At 41.0% G+C, this 10,000-nt stretch overlaps 1 long non-coding RNA gene across 3 annotated transcripts in view; it reads left to right on the forward strand.

The window, feature by feature from the left end:
• Positions 1-2,351: 2,351 nt before the first annotated feature.
• LOC113588578 (uncharacterized) overlaps positions 2,352-10,000 on the forward strand; it is a 14,227-nt gene continuing 6,578 nt past the window's right edge. Inside the window, exons 1-2 of one of the 3 annotated variants that reach the window (XR_003411866.3) lie at positions 2,352-2,828; positions 3,341-4,204. This is a non-coding gene — a long non-coding RNA (uncharacterized LOC113588578). The remainder of the gene's footprint in view (positions 2,829-3,340; positions 4,205-10,000) is intronic. The other 2 variants (XR_003411867.3, XR_014124186.1) reach the window with 2 other exon arrangements.

The following is a 10,000-nucleotide window of genomic DNA, read 5'->3' on the forward strand; positions in this document are numbered from 1 at the left end:
TTTAGTGTTTAGTCATGTGGTTTTGTTCTGTTTTTGTTTCATTTCTGGTTCTGCCCCTTGTCTTGTGTGTTGCTTAGCTCTGCCCTTTATGATTTTTAGCTGTGTCTTGTCAGCTTTCATTTATTCATGTATTTAGCTTCCATTTTCATTTTCTTGTTTGTTGGTCTTTGTTTGAATTTCTGATACTCTTTGTGCCTTTTCTGAACCTCCATGTCCCTACTTTTTTGATTCGCCCTTGCAACTTATCCATTAGACCCTTGCAACTGATCCAGAATGCTGTGGCAAGGCTGATCTTCAACCCTCCTATTGCTCAAATCAATAATTTTCCCATGTCACTCCATTACTGCATTCAGTGCACTGGTTTCCTGTAGCTGCTCAAATCAGATTTAAAACTCTGATGCTTGCCTACAAAACCAAGAATCAAACAAATCCCTCCAACCTGATGGCAATTGTCAAAACCCAATTTGCACCTCGAACCCCTTGAGCTTCAGATATGGCCTGGATTAACCTGCCATACTTCAAGATCCATGGAAGACAAGCCTCAAGACGCTTCTTTGTCCTGGCACTCATATGGTGGAGTGAATTTCCACTGGCTGTAACAAAATAAATGCCAGCTGAAGACTCATCTCCTTGAAGAGAAAGGTGTGCCTTCTGGGAACACAGCAGTGAGGAACAATGCGTAGCACTGGACAAGCATTCCTGCAGGCTTAAATAAGGGAGAAACAAAGCAAACAGGGAAGAGGTGATGGCAATCAATAGTCATGGGATTAGGAACAGGGACGGTACAGTGTGTGTCTGACTGTGTCCCTCAGGCTGTGTACCTGACACACCATGACAATTTATTTGTGCTTGCTAAGGGTACTTTTCTGTATAGACAGAGAAACCACTTTTGTAAGGTGCTCTGGATAAAAGCATCTGCTAAATGCAATAAATTCAAATGTACATCACTTTAAATAATAGTATCTGCTAAATGTAAATACAAAAGTACTTCAGTGTATATATCGGTCATGGACTCACCTCTTGACCATTACAGAGAAGGCAAGAGTCAGTATCAGCACCAACAACTGAAGACGGTCCACATCCTACTACCCAGAATTCCTTTCAATCCACCGCTATAGAGAGCATTCCCATTGGGAACGCCATTGCCTCGTATGGTAACTGCTGTGCCATGGAATCAAAGTCCTGTCTTCTTTCATTGCGGCTCCGTTAGTGATGTACGCCGTGTGCTTTTCTTTTTAGTTGTGTCCATACCCTCATCTTGTTTCTTATGTTTCCTCACCCTTTATTGGTCCCAGGTGCTCCTAGTTAACATTTAACCTGTGCATTTCTACCCGGCATTTTGTGTCCAATTTGTGGGTCATCGCAACAATTTCCATGTTTAGTCACCAGTGCTGTCTTTTGTAATCACTTCCGCGTGTCTTGTTTGTTTTCTTATGCTGCAGTGTTCTCGTTGTGTTTTTCTGTTTCATTTTTCTTTCCTCGGGTTGTTCTACTTTGTTACAACATTCCACAACGTTCCACGAGCAAAGCAAAGACTGGCAGAGGGTAATGGGCGTAAATCAGCACACACAGCTTAGCCTGTACGACAACTACACAACACGCACCACCTGAGCATCGGCATCGATTAACATATCCGTTGTCTAAAACGACATAACGGTGTATACTCTCCAAAATATCTGAGGATACTAGAAGGTGTTACAGGTTTGGTAATGTGTGTATTGTTGGTTAAATATGTATTATTATAACAAGACGTGTGATGAGGATGATGAAGAAAATGAAGACTAAGACAATAAGATTAAAAACTAATAAGTTATATGTGTGGATCATACTGGACTGGACAAGAAGGAACAGGAGTATCATAAAATTGCGTAACAAATGAGTAGAAGTGAGAGAGTTGGAGGTTTTTTCAAAAGGGGAGATGAGGATTTGTGTTACAGGGCTGAACGAATGTGTTTTTCTTTTTTATCAGGATTAAAATGTATCTTAAGTTTTTATTTTGCACAACACCAAGTTTCACATACAAAAGAATCTGACAGTGAAGGAGGTTTTGCTTGATGAAAAATAAGTAAACAGGTTTGGGAGTGACTAATAAAACAACAATAGGTAACGCATATTAAAATAGACTTTTCTCATATCTGCTAAAACTGTCACTACGGCCTGACAGTAGAACGTACAATCTGTGATCAAATCAGGCTCTTCTGGCTTCACCAACCCTCCTAATTGCCATTTGGAAGAATCCACCACGCCCAAGTAAAAAACAACCAGGAGGCATGTCTGATAACGTGTCAATCCTGCATGCTTTGATCTGATTCAGAAAAACAAATGAACTAGGCTAAGATGGTAATGGTTACAATAACGCTCTGTAGCGTATTTCTCATTTCACTGTGATGTTGCAGTCGGGCCATTGTTGGCCTGCTTCCTATGATAAGGCTACTGGTTAAGAGTTTTATTTCAAAGCCGCTGAAAATATCTTTAAGTGCCCGCCCAATCCCACCGGTTTGATATTTGTCAGGATATTTATGCATGTGTGCTCTCGGCTCAGTGTTCTCATAAGTGGTTTAAGCACTGAAATAGGTCCATGCTACTTTTTACTGACTAGATATTCCTGGAGATTACTTTTCTTGCCTAAAATATTTATTTATGCTTGGTGGTTGACATTTCACAACGTGCACAACTTTGGAGGCGGGGCTGGAGTTCAACTGAGAGGAAGCCTCCCCCTGGAAGTTGAATTTTCAAGCCACATCCACTGTCTTCTCACTATCTTCTACCAACTGTAGCATTAATGCCTAACGACAGGGACAGAGTCGGACGTTTTGCCTCGGACGTAAGTAAGTAAATTCAATTTCTAAAGCACATTTAAATCAACAAAAGTTCACAAAAATGCTGTACATAAGGAGAGGATATATAGTTCATTTTAATTAGGTCATTAGGTCAAATAAATAAATAAAACTTTAAAATGCTAATGTAACAAATTTAGTCTAGCTATAAACATTTTAAAGATGGCAACAGATGGGCGTCAGGGAGCACTGCCCCCTGCTGGCTGTCGCTAGCAAATGGCGGCGGTTGAGCATGTGGAGTTTGTATTTTGGTTCATTTGTTTTTCTTTGTTTTTGCTACGCCTCCCTCAGGTGGTGAGTGTTCTACATCTTTGTTCGCACCATCTGGGGGTGGTCATTATGTTGCCCTCTTTGTAAGCCTGCTTTTGTATGTATGACCTTGCTGGTCATTGTATGTTACGTTGGCTTCTTGAGTTATTTAAGTTCAGTTTCGTTTTCGTTCATTTCATTAAACACTTCAGTTGGAGACTTACGTTTGTTTCCTTCCTTTTTTTTTCTGCAAGCGCTTTGCCGGTGACAGAATAACCGACCACTGGAGAAATCTCTCTTTTTCCTCAGCGGACTTGGCAGACTGGCGTGTCAGCGCTATGTTCCCCGGAGCTCGTTGGGGGCATAAGGACTGGGCCTGGAGGCTCATCGAGCACATTAACACCACTACACAACAGAAGAACGTGCCCCTTGTCCATTCCTGATCCCGCCCGTCACGACCATGGGCTGGAAGCCAAGGACTGCCTCCATTCTTTGGGATTTTTTGGGAGAGGTCTCAGGGGGCCCTGGGAGTAGCCCTCCAGGAGCTGACTGAGACATGTCTAGCCATTCCAGTGTCAGGCTGGTCAGCACTGAGGGCTGTCCACGTTAGATGTGATGGATGTGATTTGTATGTTGCAGACGCAAGCATAGTGGCAGTCGCTGGTTGATGAAGATGCTCCGTCGATGACAGAGGATGCCAGTGTGGCACTGGGCTGACTAGCGAGGTGTTCCAACAACCAAAGAGGGCGACGGTCGCCCTGTCGTGTAAGGGGCCCTGTTGACGAAAGAAGACGCCAGGGATGCGCATCGTGGAGGATGGAGGGCTCCAATGACACAGAGAGGTGCCGCTTCCACACCTTGCCCGGAAAAGGGATCTTGCTGTTGGAAAGGGAACACCAGCATTGCATCCAGACATTAGGAAGGGCATCGTCAGTCAAAGGGGCGAAGCCCCCATGCCCCATTCGGTGATGAGCCCAAGTGTCGCAAGAGAGCCCCAGCACCGAAGGAAGCTGCCATCGATGACAGTGCCGAGGCCCTCATGCTCTGTCCAGACAGAAAGAAAAATGATGGCTGCTATGTGCTGGGGAATGCACGGCAATGCAATGGCCATGTTAGAGGTTGGTATGTCATTAGGTTGCCCTCTTTGTAAGCCTGCTTTTGTTTGTATGACCTTGCTGGTCATTGTATGTTGCGTTGGCTTCTTGAGTTCTTTAAGTTCAGCTTCATTTTCGTTCATTTCTTTAAACACTTCAGTTGGAGACTTACGTTTGTTTCCTTCCTTTTTTCTGCAAGTTCTTTGCCGGTGACAGAATAACCGACTTTTTCCTTAGTGGACTCGGCAGCCCGGCGTGGCAGTGCTATGTTCGTTTTTGCTTCATTTTTGTTCATTTCATTAAATATTTTATTTGGAGACTCACGTTTGTCGCCCGTGACAACGGGGCAGTCCTAATGCTTAGTGGTGGGTTGTTTTTCAAAGCCTTGGCACAGTAACTGTAAAACCCAGTCCGCTGACAGCTTTAAAAACAAATAAGAGAACATTAAACTGAACCCCGTACTAGACCGGAAACCAGTGAGGTGGTTCCTTTTTTTCGGTGCCTGTGAGCAATCTTGAAGCCACATTCTGAACCAACTGCAAACAAGCTAATGACATTTTATTTGTTTACTTACTTTACATACACCCGTAACACACACAAATGCAAAACTATGGAAACACAATGGTTCCTGAGCACTCTGGTGTTTGACATACTATTCTATGACTGAGCATGGTCTTCCCATTTATTTATTTTTTTGTTTTCCCATTTATTCATTTTTTATGTTTTTTTTAGCATATCATTACCTTCGATGCAAAACAGATCCATTACAGACAGATACAAGTCACTTGTAATTATGAATGTAAACCAGCAAGATCTGCAAAACTGATCTGAGCAACAAAAAAAAAAAGTAATGGAACAATGAAGCTTGTAAGGTGAACATAGCCGATCTTTAGGGTAATGGCTGTTTCTGTTCATTCCATTTTGATTGTTTACCACTGAATGAGTGGGCCATATGAAGCAATGTAATTTTGTATATGAGCATGATCTGTTCAAACTGTGGACTCTATATACAGACAAGAGTTGGATATTTACTTTATAGTGATAACAATTATTGTGAGTTACTGGGCATATTTGGGTGTTGTTACTGACAACCGGCATTGTACACAAACTCATGCTAGTTTAGCCCTGATAGCACACAACATGAATGATCACATTGTAATATTATCGAATTTGTAGAAAAACTAGCACACCCAGTCTGGAACCCATGTCTGTCAGCAACCACCAAAAAGCCAGCTCTCTGGCATAGCAGCCAGAACACACCTTTACCCTGCTGAGTGACGGTCCGTGTCACACTGCCCACGCGTTCGGCGACCACTCCTGCATTTCACACGCTGGGGGTTCACACTGGGCTTCACGGGTCCAGGGTGGGGTGGGGGTACCTCCCTCAACCATGGGGATGCTCCTGATGGCCTCACAACACCATCCCACTTCTGACACCATTCGTAGTGTTGTAGTGCTGCTGAGGTCAGCCACACCAGGTCTCCTAGGTAGTGTTGTTATGACACCAAAATGATACCTGTACTGAAACGATACCATGGCAAAAACCTAAAACATCACAAACATAATAAATGACATAACATGGAACTTAAACTTTTTGTTTTTTTTATTTATAAAAAAAAAAGAAACATATTTTTGATTACCAATGGAAGACAGTGTAGGGTGATTTATTTTCCATATTCTCAAGTGCAAATACAAATATGAACATAATCTCTTCTCTTTTGTGAAAAAAAACCACGTTTTCCTTAATTTACTTTTTTTTTTTTTTTGGTAAGAGTTTTAAACTGATGTTTTAAAAACAAATAAATCAAAGCCAATGTAGGGAAATGAATTACTGAAAGATGCCAGTAAGAGGACTTTTCCTTCACATGCCATCGTACAGACCAGCAACTATCAGCCTATGATACGGCCTATAGGTGTACCGAGCTCAGCGTTTGCTGTCTGCTGGGGTGGAGTTGGAACTTGAACTTAGTAAATTGAAATAATTAAATTAAAAAAATATTTTGTCACAGCTGCTGAGCTATATACATATGTTTTAAATAAAAGCTGGTTCACAATAGAGCTTCATCATCATGAAATAGAGCGTCATCACCATGAAACAGAGCTTCATTGCTATGAAATAGAGCTTTGTCGCATTACGTACCAGACTTATAGTTAATGTCATTTATGTTCATCAGTTTTATGCTCACTAAAATTGTAGGTTATATGATGTTTTCTTGCTTGATTTTCATACAGGTAGATGTGTTTTTGACAATTAGTATCTTTCTAGCATTAACAATTGGCCTATCGTGAATCATTAGATCAAGGTCATAGTGATATTAAAGCTTTTACATGGTAGTAATTTGATATGCTCTATATTTTTGTGTATGTGATTTCTATACGTTTTTATACACGTTCATGGCAGAGGTCTGCACTCTACTACACTCTACAATCCCATTACCTGATATTTTTCTAACGCCCTTAGTTCAGACCCCATGTTAAAGCTCAGAATACATCAGCTCCATAAATAAGCCAAGAATTTGTCAGTATGTTCATTAAAGCTATGCAAAGTGAAATACAGTAATGACCAAGGCCCAGTAATGGGCTTGGGCACAGTTTTTAAAAGAAAACATATGCCTTGAAGATGTGATGTGAAAATGTTGTTCTGATGAGGATGAATAATGGTGATTTTTCCAGAGTAGTCTAACACAGAGGAGGCATAGTAAAGTTAAGACGAGTAATATTGATTGATTCATGGTACCTCTCTTTGAGATGAGATATGATGAAGACCCCAGGTTTAAGGGCTCAGTTGTTCTTAAGGCTGTCATGCATAAAATCACCGAGAGTCAGCATCCAGGATGGTAGAGAAAAACAGAGGATGAACTTTATGGACACCAACAATATATACAACAAAGGAGCCTGGAGATAAACTGAACCCTTAAGTTCGGGGTCTTTCATCCTTCTTCTCATCCTCTTCTTACCCCCAGGGATGGTCATCTCGTATTTTCTTCTCTCTTATTGAACCCCCCCCCCCCCTTTTCTTGGAAAAACCATCATTGTTCATTAATATCTGCTTGATCTTCGCTTTTATCTGCTATTATTTGCGATCAAGGTTGTGAGTTTTTTTTCTTTCTTTTCATTTTTAAGTTACATTAAGGCCCAGGCCTGACAGATTTACTGCTTTGAAATCAAGCCAAATAGATTTATTGCCTTGAACTTATTCAATGTTAATGTATGTTCAGACTTTGTCTCACCTGGTGTATAATAATAGTGTAACCTGGGCATGCCCTGACATCTGGGTGATCATTCCTTACTGCTTCTCTACACACCATGGACAGTCAGTAAGTGCGCGTTTATCATCAGTCATATCTCAGTCAGATCGCTGTGCTGGACACACTACACAGATCTTGAAGTTGTGGTTCGCACACTGCATGACTTAACAACAGGGGCTCACACGCTACAATACAGTTTAACCATCCGACGAGTCTGTCTGGAGAGACTCACATAAATGAACTCGTGCAATGCGTGGGACGAATTGTTGGTGTTCTGCATAAAGTTTAAGCAAAGAATCAAATCTGGTCTCCACACTCTTTACATTACAGGATTTGGCCAACAAGATCAGATATTTAGCATGCTAGATATTTTTTTTGGGACGCTGCAAGCCATCGATGACCTGGTGTTTTACTGGGCGATCTCCCGAACCTGAAATAAGCTTGCAAGGTGCTGCGCACACACTGCCCCCCTGTGGCGCATCGACGCAACTCATAGGATATGCGGTTCCTATTTAAAACACCGGCATTCTTAAAGTATCGGTATTAATAAAATGGAGTATTGTACCGACAGGGTAGCGCGATACCTTTCTTGTACTGGTACGCCGTGCAACACTATTTCCAGGTTTCAAATATCTGACAAATCTTCAACATCAGAATTGCGAGCTGAATATCTGGTGGTTGTTCTCACAGCAATCCATGGGACATACATGTTTTGTATTTTGTATTCAGCTGAGTAATATTAGATTAATTCAATATTCTTTCAATTTATCTAATTAAATATTGACTGTTAAATATTGAGTTTTCTATTGGTATGTCTATTAGTAATTTTAATTAGGCCATTTTAACCACTATTAACTAGCTAATTAATATTAAATATGTCTAATGCTAAACATGTTTCTCATTTGAGTAGTTTTTAAAGGTGGTGAGACATTGTGTTTTTGACACTCTAGTACTGGAAAACTGATTCCACCACACCTGGTCAGAGTGGAGTTTCATCTGTTTTGCCCCCATTTGGCCTGCTGTTATGTGCGAGGTAGGAAAGAAGTGCGGTCTGAGTGATGGTTCTCACGCCTTTTGTCCATATCTTGTTATGGAGTGTGGCGTTGTTCTCCAGTCATTTACATTTCCAACTGTCAGAGACGTGAGCTCCTCTCAGTCACTTTTCATCGTCTTCTAGATCTGCTTGTTCTAAGTGTCTTTGATGTGTGGTAGAGAAAAACAATGCAGAATTGTTTCCCTGTCAAATTTACAAAATTACACCAGTGAGTCCAGGCAAATAAGTTCGATTCTTAACAGAGTAGCTGTGATGACAATAGCTCCTATGGTTAATGGCAATGGCACTGTTTCACAGAGAGTGACTGTCTTTCTGGAGGCATCATGGCCCAACATCTGGAACTGAGATGTTGGGATTGGGATTGGGATGCTACCAATTTGTAGAATTGTTTGTTTGAAGTTTTATCCAAGAATTCAGCCTTTAGAGTCAAAGCTAGCTTCCACACTTGGGGAAGGAAATCTTTAGTGGATGGTAAATGCTGGTATCCGAGTTGACGCCAGTCCATGGTGGCAGATGCAAACCTAACTTAAATGTTCAGTATTACCACTGATTCACTTTATTTTTGTACAAATGAGTACACGCTTTCCTCCAGTTCATAAAGTGTTTTTGATCTTTCCTTGCATTGTTTCAGATGTCACCGGGTAATCATTTCTTCTTTCTTCTTGGCTTGCTTGTACCAAAGACTGAACACAAGGCTGGAGAAGGTGCAGAGAGCGAGAAGTTAATTAGTGATTTATTCTGACTCCATTCTACATTAAATAGATATTATGCTCCAATTATTCCAGTTTCGTTGGTATGGTTACAATCATTTGAAGCCCAGCATAAGTAGAAGGGTGCTTTTGTCCAGCACACAATGGATAGCTATTCACATCAGCTGTATAAATGTCAAGTCAACCAAGAAATATATTAATGCCAGCGCTATGTTTGGTTAGGTTCAGGAGTTATGGCTTTAATCTAATAGGCTTGCAGTAGCATGAACACAGTGAACTGATATCTGCCACAATTAAAGTTCTAGCCAGTGTAGTAAGAACCATTAACGTGTACTCAAGCAATTAAGAGGAAGTGTAAAGCCAAATCACTAAAAAAATGTATTATTTAGTCAAGAACTGAAATAAGAAGGCTACAAAACAATGAAATAAAACACGCAATGCTCCTGTGAAAGATGCCAAGGAATGTTGGCTTCTGAAAGGTTTGATACCCTTTGATCAGTCAACCAGTCAAGGATGTTTAGAATTTGGGGACTACCACTGGGGAAATACTAGGCTAATAATAAAAAGATAGCAATAAACTCAAGAACCAGAGATATTCTGCCTCCTAACCAAAGACTTCTGCACAAATCTGCTGGAAACCACATATGTTGACTTAACTGACTAAGATAAAACCAGTTTTTGGTTTTATTTCTGACTTGAACATGAGTTTCCGACTGAACCCCAGTTGGGGTGGGGGATGTGCAGGGTGAACTAGCATTCCCGTAGTTACTAAGGCATAAGAACAACCATGTGATAACACCCTGAAAGA

This window comes from Electrophorus electricus, chromosome 6 (assembly GCF_041902795.1).
Source record: "Electrophorus electricus isolate QZ-2024a chromosome 6, ASM4190279v1, whole genome shotgun sequence".
In the NCBI taxonomy this organism is placed as follows: domain Eukaryota; kingdom Metazoa; phylum Chordata; class Actinopteri; order Gymnotiformes; family Gymnotidae; genus Electrophorus; species Electrophorus electricus.